The sequence below is a fragment of the Anabrus simplex genome, chromosome 2, assembly GCF_040414725.1.
Source record: "Anabrus simplex isolate iqAnaSimp1 chromosome 2, ASM4041472v1, whole genome shotgun sequence".
In the NCBI taxonomy this organism is placed as follows: Eukaryota; Metazoa; Arthropoda; class Insecta; order Orthoptera; family Tettigoniidae; genus Anabrus; species Anabrus simplex.
Window position 1 is genome coordinate 1,194,880,369 of NC_090266.1, and position 12,311 is coordinate 1,194,892,679.

At 40.4% G+C, this 12,311-nt stretch overlaps 1 protein-coding gene across 6 annotated transcripts in view; it reads left to right on the top strand.

Moving 5' to 3' along the window:
• LOC136863403 (uncharacterized) overlaps nt 1-12,311 on the top strand; it is a 67,174-nt gene that overhangs the window by 16,295 nt on the left and 38,568 nt on the right. Inside the window, exon 1 of one of the 6 annotated variants that reach the window (XR_011017802.1) lies at nt 1,009-1,139. The exons of the other annotated variants lie outside the window; for them this stretch is intronic. The gene's annotated coding sequence lies outside the window, so the exon portion shown is untranslated. Of the gene's footprint in view, nt 1-1,008; nt 1,140-12,311 lie in introns of those variants that run through there. 6 annotated transcript variants of the gene reach the window in all.

A 12,311-nucleotide genomic window follows, 5' to 3' on the forward strand; every position in this document is an offset into this window, starting at 1 on the left:
CAGTTCATGGCCTCAAAATCAGATAAATACAGACAGAAGTATGTTGAAGTATGCTGTGAAAACTTTCTCTTATCTTGGAAGAGATGACACTAGATCCAGAGGTGAGCATCTTGGTGACTTTGTTGTAAAGAAACTGATGGAACCTTCCTTGTACAAAGGAAGAAATACCACATGTGACATTTTCTTTACCTCCATGTCTCTAGCTGAAACCTTGAAAACCAATTCAATTACCCTTGTTGGTACTATGAATAGAGCTTGTACAGAAGTACCAGTCTTTGTTGAGAAGATGCAAAGGAAAAGCTGAAGACCACAAAAATGTTCTCGTTCTGAGTACTATGAATCCAGGTGTACAAATCGAGGGTTGTGAAAAGAAGAAACCAGACACTGTAACTTTTTATCACAGGTCGAAATATGGAATTGATGTGGTTGATCAAATGTCCTGTAAGTACTCAGTGAAAGCACCGTCCAGGCGATGGCTAGTTTACACTTTACAATTTATTGGATTTGGCAGGAATAAATTCATGGGTGGTGAGCAATACATTGAATGATACTAAACTTAAGTGTAGAGAATTCATCCTGCATCTGGGAGAGGAACTAGCTGAAACATATGCAGCAGGTAAGGTGGTAAACATCAACTGACATCCCTGAAAAAATTCCTTACAGAGAAGAGAAGCGCCCTCGTCAAGTAAAGACTAACTGTACTGGAAACAAGTAATTTTTTTAAGTGTCTTGCCTGCAGAAAAGTGGTTTGTAGCAAATTCACAGTCAGAGGCTTCTGATGTGACAGTAGACTGTAAAGGCAACAATGCATGTTCAAAATTTGTACTGTAGTTCATGCTAAGTTTTTCATTTTCTGTTTAATACTAAATAAATATGTTATAATTCTCAAGAATGTAATATTTAGTGATGAATAACTCCATTCCTTAATCAAAAGTCCATGGTTCTAGGTGTGAGCCAAACTGTCGCGGTTCTAGTGTTAAAAAAATCCAGCTATACTCTATCCATGAAGTCTATGAAGTGCTTGTGTGAAAACATGTCGTCTGCGCATGGAAGGTGTTGACTGTCTGGTCCCATGAGGCCCTGGAAGGAGTTGTGCGGGAGGGAGGCAGACCTTGTCTTGGCTTAGATTCCCAAATTTGGTGAGCAGTTGTTCAGCCGCTTGACCCACCCATTGTGTTCACTCTCTCACTTCCTTCATGTGGTTGACATGTGTGAACCTACTTTGCAGACTCGGTGGATGAAATTTACCTCTGCCACCTTTGAACTTGTGATTCAGGAGCTGACACTACCACTGATCCATAGAGGAAGCTACAGTGCACATAAGCGTTGTATTTTGTTATCATGGAAGCTATTTCTTTTCAGTTTTGACTCGGTTAGTTTATAACTGGTAGATTCTTCAGTCTGTGAGAACTAATTTATGAATAAATAAAATTTAGAAAGTCCCTAAAACGCTCTTGACCCTGACATTGAGTACACCCCAGAGTCTGAACTTCATCAGTCCCCAAATTACATAGATTTAAACATTACCCGACATTTGGATTGTTTACCTAATAATATTTATAGAAAAGCTTCTTGGACTGCTAATACCATTCAGCAGCATTCATTAAACCCCAGGTCACGTAGAAAAAAGCCACTTATTTTAGCATGACACATAGAACTTACACCTTCCCTTTAATCCAAAGGGGGCTTTAGAAAAGAATTGAACATCATTCGGACCATAGCTAGACATAACAGATACAATAAGCAGTTTATTGATAAAATAATTACTAATGTTGTAATAAACTCGATCTGACTCCATAAATTCAATATATTTACTGTTTAAACTCAATAACAACACATAATCGTGATAGATTACAGACTTAGACAACAACACTAATTCACTTCACTGGTCCAAGAGTCGCCATGATACACTGTAAACATGTTCCTGAGGCGCTGACTAACTTTTGAAACATATATAAAAGTGCATTTAACTTGAAAAATCTGAATATCTGCATTTAATATGAAAATTATGAAAATTAACATTCATTAAATAAAATACACACTCGTTGGACCTTGTACTCACACTTACTTGTTACCTGCTTACTTACACATACGTTATTTGAAGGGCGCCAGCTACCACTCAGTGCAGCAATAATAGAATGAGACTCTTGACTATCTCTAGGGTGTGGGGTAATAAGCTTACTTTTGACAACATACCATATAAGTTCTGGGAAAAGGAGATTGGCGTTCGGTTTCCCCATTAATTTTGAGGTTAAGATATTTTACTGTCATCGAAATAAAACTATGAATTCGTTTGATAGAACAAAGCATATTCTTTAAATAATATATAAAAAATAGTGAGTCTTGTTGCGATAAAACAGATGAGAACATGAAATTATGACATTGCAACTGAAAGAAACTAGGCATGAATTTGAATTCTTCTTGACCGGACATTTAACAATTTATACGAAATATTTCCCTCACTGATTCACTTGATTGTACCTTGAACACTTTGAGTGTAATTACGACGTATTCCTTTGATCTGGTGTTTACTGTAGATGTGTCACGCCTAACTTGGTGATACATCCTTGTGACTGCTTCTTCTCCATATCATCTGACTTCTTTGTAAGTCAATATGGTATTACCTCTTGTCAGGTCCAGGGTTGCCCTCTCCGACTCCATGGTAAGCCCTTGCGTCCGTGTCTTCCACTAAGTGACGGACCAACTTTGTCCTCACTCTCTCAATGACCAATAATTAATGGCTCACCGAGTCTTCTCCATCTCTCGTTCACACTCGTTGACTGACCGACTGAGGCCTCTTCATCTAGTAGACTACTTCACTGTTCAGCTTCCGTTTAACTAATGACTGACGCTACAATATGCATCCACCTTATATAGACGTTGGTTGACACAGCTACGTAATCTCCAGAAATAACAATGACATACTCCCACAACGCGGCAAACCGTTGCATGTAATGGTGAAATCCCCCGGGGCGGCTGAGTCTCTGAGCGAATATTCTAAAAGCTCACGATGACGTAGCCATGACTTGGCAATGACTTGGCAGAAATGCCAGCAATATTGCACAATGTAAGGATGTCACACTCAACATCTGATATATCGAAACTCTCACTGTACAGGTATTTAATGATAATCTACATATACGTATATATGCATACACTCAATTATAAATAATAATTATAACAAAATAATAGTAATCTCATAGATAAAATAATAATAATACGGACATAATAATAATAATAATAATAATAATGAAATACAGATATCATCTTGTAACGGGATTTGAACCGTTACAACACAACCAAAAACAAAAGAGAGTAAAAATACTACACAATTCAAAACAATTTAAATTCTCAACATTTCTCCCACCCTGAAATTGTGGGAACTTTGATATCACAAATAACTTATGCCTGCGAATATCACAGGACCCTTTCTTCAGCACAGTTCCATAGTCTGTAAGTATTTTGGATTGGGGACCATTCTGCAACCACTACGGGTTCTGTACCCATGGGGAATGTTATCAGGAGAAGAGGCTTCGGAAACTAAGGGGTCCTCATGAGTGTCTATCTCCAGAGGGTACAGTCGTTCAATAGGTCTTATCATTGTTCCATCTTTGAGTCTTAACTTGGCTACCCGAGATACACCGTCCTTGCCAGGAAAGAGAGACACTATTCTTGCTAGTGGCCACTCCACTCTCTTTTGTTGCTTGCAACCAACCAGAACCACATCACCTTCCTTCAAAGTCAATGTTCCTTTTCCTTTGGGACTCTGGATCAGCTGGGACAGGTATTCCTTCCTAAAGTGTTGTTTCAGTTCTTGCATCAGGCGTTGTCGGTAGCGCAGGCGTGCCTGGAACTTCTCGTTCACCGGGCGAGTTGGCCGTGCGCGTAGAGGCGCGCGGCTGTGAGCTTGCATCCGGGAGATAGTAGGTTCGAATCCCACTATCGGCAGCCCTGAGGATGGTTTTCCGTGGTTTCCTATTTTCACATCAGGCAAATGCTGGGGCTGTACCTTAATTAAGGCCACGGCCACTTCCTTCCAACTCCTAGGCCTTTCCTATCCCATCATCGCCATAAGACCTATCTGTGTCGGTGCGACGTAAAGCCCCTAGCAAAAAAAAAAAAAACTTCTCGCAGTATCTTGCACAAAACCCTCTCCAACATCGTTAAGAAACATTGATGGTGTCAAAGGATATAAATCCTCAGGATCCTCTGATATATAAGTCAGTGGGCGTCCATTAATAACGGCCTCTACATCACAAAGCGAAGTCAGTAATTCTTCATAAGTGAGTACAGACCTTCCGAGCATTTGTCTCAACAATTCTTTAATGGAACGGACCAGACGTTCCCACCATCCTCCCCACCAACTTGCAGTAGGGGGGTTGAACTGCCACTCCATTTCTTGAAACCTAGATTGTTGCTGAAGTTCTTGGAGATCTAGGCCTTTTAATGCATTTGAGGCCCCAACAAAATTAGTACCATTGTCAGAATAGATAATGGATGGACGGCCCCTTCTAGCGATAAATCTTCTCAATGAAAGAATGAAAGCTTCAGTAGTTAATGACGAAACTAGTTCCAAATGGACTGCCCGGAAGACGGCACGGGTGTAGAGAACAATCCATACATTAGAATTACTTCTCAAAATTAATGGTCCTGCCATGTCAATGCCAACCACTTCAAAAACATTGGCATCCTTTACTCGATCGTTAGGTAGAGGAGCAGATTCTCTTTCAGCATTCTTTACTTTATGATGTTTACACTGCAGACAACTTGCCATCACTTTCTTTACAGTCCTCCTAGTTTGCACTATCCAATACCTTTTCCTCAAATAGGCCATTAAAAACTGCAAACCGGTATGACAATGAAGTCGATGTTGCTCCATAATCAGTGCCTCAACTATTTTATGTTCCTTACGTAGCAACAATGGGTATCTCAAGTTCATTAGATCCTCTCTCATCACAATCTTGGTGTTCACTCGGATGAGACCTTCCTCGTCTCTGACAACATTTATCCCATTGACGTTATCACCTTCAGCTGGGAATGAATCTGATTGAATACCTTTGATGACAATCAGCTCTGCTGCCTTTATTTCTGAAAAGTGTAGGGGACCTGCATGGCAGTTAATCTTCCTTGCATTACTACAAAATCTAAGAATCCATGCCATAACCCTAACTCGTTGAAAAAACTCAAATTTCTTGTCATTTCTAGACTTAGCATTGTCATAGTGCAGTGCAACTTCTTCTTCCTTTCTGCTAGGATTGTGGTTTCATCCTCATTGTCTTCCAGCTGATTAAATGGCCACTCTTCTTCTGGTCGTTTTAACCATTCCGGACCTTTCCATCACGACGATTCCTTCAGCTGGGTCGGTTGATATGAGATCATGTGATATAGATGTTGATTCCCATAGGGAATCAGAAATATTTGTTCCGAATGAGTAAATTTATAATACCAATATAAATGGTCCGTTATTGGACATTATAAATTTTCCAGGTAACTCATTCCTGGTTGCCAGCGTTTCGCCCCCGTGTGCTAGGCTGGGCTCATCAGTTGGTACCTAGCACACCTACCAAGACGCTGGCTAGTGCATACCGCGGAGGCCACTGCGTAGGCTAATTGTAGCCACCAGCAGTGCCAATGCACTATGAGAGACTTTGTCCCACTATCAAAAATTGATGCCTGCTTGGCTTGATATGAGATCAGCCGGATTGTGTATTCCTGGAATATGTTTCCAGTCCTCTGAACTTGTTAAACTCCTGATCTCTTTTACTCTGTTGCCAACAAATGTAGCCCATGGTTTGTCTCTTCTTATCCAGGCTAATGCGGTTGAAGAATCACTCCAGAAATTTTCTCTCACATTTTGTAGATGTAGAGCAGACTTAACTGTTGATGCGAGTCTACTTCCAACTAGGCAGCCTAATAATTCCAGCCTGGGAATAGTGATGGTCTTAAGTGGGGCTACCCTGGCTTTAGCTAACAGCAGCTGCACTGAAACTTCCTGGTCACTTTCAGTTCGTAAAAAGATCACAGCAGCATAAGCGTGTTGGCTAGCATCTACGAAGGTATGAAGCGACCATCGATTCCTTTCCTTCACACCGCCCGTGATTAATCGAGGAACTTCCACTTCCCTAAAGCAGTTTATTTCCTGATAACGCTTACGAAATTCATTAGCGATACTCTCAGGTAATGGTGTGTTCCACTTCTGTTTGACCTTCTTGGTTTCATTTTCTACGCACCATGCCTTCTGGAACAACAGCTTGAATGGGAGAAGTGCTGGAGTGAGAAATCCAATGATATGAAAAATCTTGTGTATTAAGGAAAGTAAGATTCTCTTCGTCAATACTTCTGGGAGAGGTAAAAACTCTGTATTAAATTCAACACTCAGTGTGTCCAATCTTCTGTTCCACTGTAGTCTGAGAACCTTTGTGATGTATCCCTTCTCAGTTTCACTGTCCTCCATCGCTGTGATTCCTTCTGTTGAATCTTCCCAATTCCTAAGTTCCATTTTTGCATCATTCAGCAGTTTAACGCTCTCAGTTCGAAATGTATCAAATTCTTCCTTCGGAGCTACCGATGTCACACAGTTGTCGACATATATCGACTCCATCAATTTTATGTGCTGTTGATTTGTCTTCCTTACGTACATTGGTAATATGGTGTTCTATTACAGCACCTAGTATAAACGGACTGCAGGTAGTTCCAAAAACTATTCGTGAGTGTCTGTAAACTGATTTTCTTCATATCACAATTCTCCCACCATAGGAAACGCAGGAAATCACGATCTTCTGTCACAACCTCAGTCATTTGGAAGGCTTTTCCGATGTCTGAAGTAACTCCAGTTACGTTCTCCCGAAATGTGAGGAGTACCTCTGGAATTAACTGAACATGATTGGGCCCTTTCTCTAGACAGTCATTCAGTGAAACACATTCTTCTGTCTTGCAGGGTGCGTCGAAGACTGGAGGAACAGGAGTTGTCAAGCTTGTTAATTTAATTACTGGCCGATGAGGAAGATAATGACAGTATCTTTCCAATTCTTCATTTGGTACCTCTTCTATGAATCCTTCTTTCTTTCACTCAGTGAAAATCTGATCGTAACTGGTGAATAAGTTTGCCTTCATTAGCTTGCCAGTTGTAGATTCAAGTCTCTTCTCTGCAATATGCTTATTGCAACCGATCTCGGCGTGACCTTTTCTCCATGGGAGGTTCATTATATAGCGACCACTGCCATCTCTTTTCAAAGTGCTAAGGGGATTCTGTTTGACCTCTTCAGTCGTTTTGTCTTTACCTGATCACAGATACCAATAGTCTCCTGGGTCCAAAGCTCAGATATGGTTCGCATATCGTCACAAGCCATTGAGATGGTGAGGTTACTCAGATTAACATCAACAGACTGGTCTTGCATCTCACCAGCCAAAGTCCATCCGAGTTTCGTTTCCACAGCTAAGAGTCCATTCTTCAATTGGACTGTCTTTCCTGTGAGAATCTTGGCGTATACATCCATTCCTATGAGAAGCTCAATCTCGGGGAAATCATCACCCAGGTCACTGATCCATATCCTCTTCATTTTCAACTCTTGCAACAAGTCCGAAGATCTTGACACTCGTGGAATCGACTGACAAATTCTAGGATGATCCCGTAACTCTATTTCACAACTGAATTGTCCATCATTTCTTCCTATGTTGATTTTGTATCTTTTGTGTTTAATGCTAGAAGTTTGATCTCCGCTACAAAACATGGGTTACTATTTCTTCTGCACAAGGTTCTAGCCTCAACTCTTTAACTGTACTCTGAAGGAGGTAACTTCGTTGTGAGCCACAGTCTAAGAATGCTCGTACTGTTTTCTGTTTACCATTCCCTTGTAATTTGACCATCAGTGTTTGTAGGACAACTTGATTTATACAAGTATGGTTAGCTAGGTCGGGTGTAACTTGAGTTGGTTTCGTTTCCTTCTCAATCTTAGATTCACTCTTCTCAGCTCATGATAAATCAGGACACATAACAGTAATGTGCTTATTTCCACAAAGAAAGCAGTGAACGGAAGACTTGCAGTTCTTAGCTAAGTGGTTAGGTTTTGTACACAAATAGCAACGACCTTTTTCTTTCATTTTTGATCTCCGGTCTTCTATACTCATTTTCCTAGTAGAAGAACATTTATCACTTTCATGAGATTTACTACAGAAAATGCACGACACTGGAGGACTGTTGTTATAAAGTACAGCAACAGTAGGAACGGGTCTATCTACAGGGTTTTTATTATGTTTTTTCTCCGTCCTGGTAGATCCTAACGTCTCTCATTCTTACTTTTCACAGCCAAATTACTAAATCCTGCTTGTGCTAAGAGAATCTGCTGCTCGTTTTGGACTTCAGTACGTAGAAATTCCATGAGGCACTCCAGTCGAGACCCTATTTCTCCATTTGTACTTCCTTTTTGTTTTGAGAACCGACTTCTTTGCCAGGCTCGTAATGTCTCTTCTGGGAGGCTAGATTCGAATAATGGAAAGAGCCATGTACTTGGGTCTGCAGATGCTAGATTCAAACTACTGAGGGATCGAAGGTGAGACTCTAGCTTGATTAGCAAGGTGGGTAATGGAAGCTTGTCCTCTTGCGTCTCATTTGAAATCACTAACTTCAGTAATTCCCTAACATACACTTGTAATAGAAGATCCGCTCTTCCAAACCGTTCTTGTAGAGTTTGAATGACCTTCGGGTAATTTTCTGACGTCTGTGGATAACTAAGCACAATTTCATGAGGTTCAGTTCCTATTTCTATAACTTGCAATAAATACTGAAATTTGTCACTGCCATGCAAACTATCGTCTTCGTGAATCTTCCGAAATTGCGACCAGAAACTTAACCACTCCCGTAAATCACCATTAAATTTCTTAATTTCAATCTTAGGAAGTTTATAAGTTCTCCTCCTGTCCTGACTGTGACATGAGGCCTCTTCATGTGTCTCACCTAAAGAACTGTCTGATCTACGGTGCGTCAAAACATTATTCACCTGTACCCGTATAACCTCAGATTCGTCGTTATACTTCTCGGAAGTTTCTTTTTCTGATACAATTACTGTCATATCATCACTGCTATCTAAAAGTGCATCCATTATTTTGCTGTCTAATTCACGAAGCTCCGACATTAATGCCTGTAAACGACTATGTTGTAATAAACTCGGTCTGACTCCATAGATTCAATATATTTACTGTTTAAACTCAGTGACAACACATAATCGTGATAGACAACAACACTAATTCACTTCACTGGTCCAAGAGTCTCCATGATACACAACCAAAAACAAAAGAGAGTAAAAATGCTACACAATTCAAAACAATTTAAATTCTGAACAACTAAGGTAAAGAACCGGTGCATTTCCACTTTAACTAAAGAAACAACCCCCAGCAAGATATGTATATTTTTTTACATTTAACAATAAGAACATATATCAGATTACTAATATTTTCAAGAAACATAGCCGAAATATAGGATCTAGAACCAGTAATAATTATTCCTCCATATTTCACAACACTCATTTAGTCAACCCTGTTGATAGATTTCTTAACTCAGGAGTGTATAAAGTTATATATATGGTGAACGTGAGGCAACATTTGTGGGTCAGACAGGGAGGGAATTTCTCTACACATTGTTTAGTACACATCAATGCAATAAAATTTAATTGCTTTTCAGCTATGAGCCAACACATATCTGACTCAAATCACCATTTCACGTCCATTAATTAAGAGCTGGACAAGGGCACCTTGCTCAATATCTTTGAAAATTGCTACATTAATCTAAAACAATACCTCAACCCTAATTGCAATCTTAATTAAATATCTGAGAAGCCTAATATTTTATTCAATATAATTATTCCTATTCTTAAAGAACACAAATCCAATAAGAGAAGAAGCTACAATGCCCCCACCAATCCTCCATTACCCCTACTTCCCCTTATGACTTCTCCTTTCTCACTCCTCCTGCAACCTGAGCCCCTATCGCCAGCCTCAGTGTGCTGTACTTTGTCACTGGCATAAGACTCCCTTGGAGTTGTGCAAGTGTGAGGGTAGGGTAAGATGTCTTAATACATTTCTCTTTATGTTTCACCATAGCAGTTCAACTTTTTCAATTTCTTCCTTTCCCTCTTTCCTTACAGGCATATGTTCTGTTCCATGTTGTTGTTTGTTTGAGTCATCAGTCCATAGACTGGTTTCCATATTGACAGATTTAATATCCACTAGGCCAACTACTCATCTCTGTAATAATATATAAATCTCCCCCTCAATAATTTACAAGTGTTTATCAAGGTTATCTTTCAAGACCAAGCAAGTTTAAGATCGAACATTACAATATAATACAGGGTGGGGCGTGGAAATTTCCTGTTTTGAAAATGCAATAAAACACACTACATGTTTCATTCAACTTTATTGTTATTTTCTGCCTACCACACAACATTGGAAATTTGAATTTACACAGTTTTAAACACAATGTCTGTTAAATGTCGCCCTCCATTGTCAGTGCACTGATTCAGTCGACTTCGAAAACTTTGAGTCACCTTTTCAAGCATATTGACCGGGATATCGTCAATTTCAGCTCGGATGTTGTTCCGTAGGTCTTCCAGGGTGTTGGGTCGATCTTTGTAAACTAGGGACTTGAGATAATCCCATTTGAAGTAATCAGGAGGGGCTAAATCAGGCAAGCACGCAGGCCAGTTTACATTCTCTCGCAGGGAGATCAGTCGTTCAGGGAAGGCTGCTCTCAGAACACTCATGGAAACCCTGGAGGTGTGGGCTATGGGCTCATCTTGTTGAAACCACTCATTGTCAAGATTCATTTCTTGGAGAGCGGGTAAGAAGAATTGTTGGATCATTGTCACATAAGGGTCTGAATTGACGGTAACATCACGACTGTTTCCTTAAAAAAAGTATGGACCAATGATTCCTACTGTTGATATGGCACACAATACCGTGACACAATCTGAACGAAAGGGGCCTCTCATAAAGTTCTTTGGGATTTGTTGCATTCCAGTACCACATGTTCTGTTTATTCACACAGCCACTGAGGTGAAATTGTGCCTCATCAGAGAAGAACACTACTGCGTCATTCGGCAAGGTGTCATGCAGCTGCTCATAGGATGTTTGTCGGGTTACATAATCCTGCTCCGTAAGTTGTTGGACACCAGTCATTTTGTACGGGTGAAAATGGAGCTCATAATGAAGAATTCGAGAAAGAGAACGAGACAGCATCCCTAGGGCAACCCTTTACGCGCAGAACGCTTTGGTGACCACAGAATAGACACGAACTCTGTCCACATTTTCAGGTGTTCTAACGGTCTTCGGAGATCCTTTCATTTCTGTGGAGACACTCCCTGTTTCTCTGAAGGCATCCACCTACATTAAAACACATTTCCAATCAGGAACACAACCTCGCAGAGGAATATCGAAGTGACGACGAAAGGCACGTTGCACTGCAATCACTGACTGACCGTTAGAGAAATGCGTCTCCATGGCAAAAACGCGCTGCTGCTTCGACCAAAGCATGCTTGCGACTGAGACTGGCGGGAACACAAATATCCTACTCCGCCCCTTCCAATGAACCCCTTCCCACGACCTTCACTGCGACATGTTCAAAACAGGAAGTTTCCATGCCCCACCCTGTACCTTGCCATTAATTTAATTTTTGCTGTGTAATACTGTGATGTGTGGACATGAGTTTCATCAAGTTTTTCATCAGACATTTTAATGTGTTTTCTCTCTTTTGGGCGTCTTTGTATATTCCAGTGTTTTAATTATGCCAATTTTTTAATCTGTATGGCTAAAGATGGCTGGAGTTGGCTGAAACTAATCCCATATGCAAATGCTGTGATGATAATATAATTAATTATTATGGAAATATAGTTTATCTGTCATTAGCCTTGTGTTGAATATGTGAACCCATTTTACCTTCACGTTGATTGGTACAGTTATTGAATTTGACATACCTTCCCTGATCCTTTTGCTGATTCTCTCCTGCAAATAAAACCCACTTATTACCTGAATTTCAGGAAATCTGGTTGCCTAATTTTTTTAAATGCTGTTTCCCTATGCTGCTGTGGTTTGTTCATTGTACTCGGCATTTCATCACCGGGAAGCCTGCCTTATTGCCGTGATTGTTAAGGCGTCAAGTCTGTATGTCCTGGCACTGTGGTTATCCTGTTCAAGTCCTGTTGGTGAAAAAAAATTCAGCATCAGATTGTTGGCCTGTAGGGTAGGAGAGATGGCGATACACCATTTGTAATTACTAGAGTGCGTGCCAAAAGCCTGGTTTCAGTTCCAAACCTCTGTGCAGT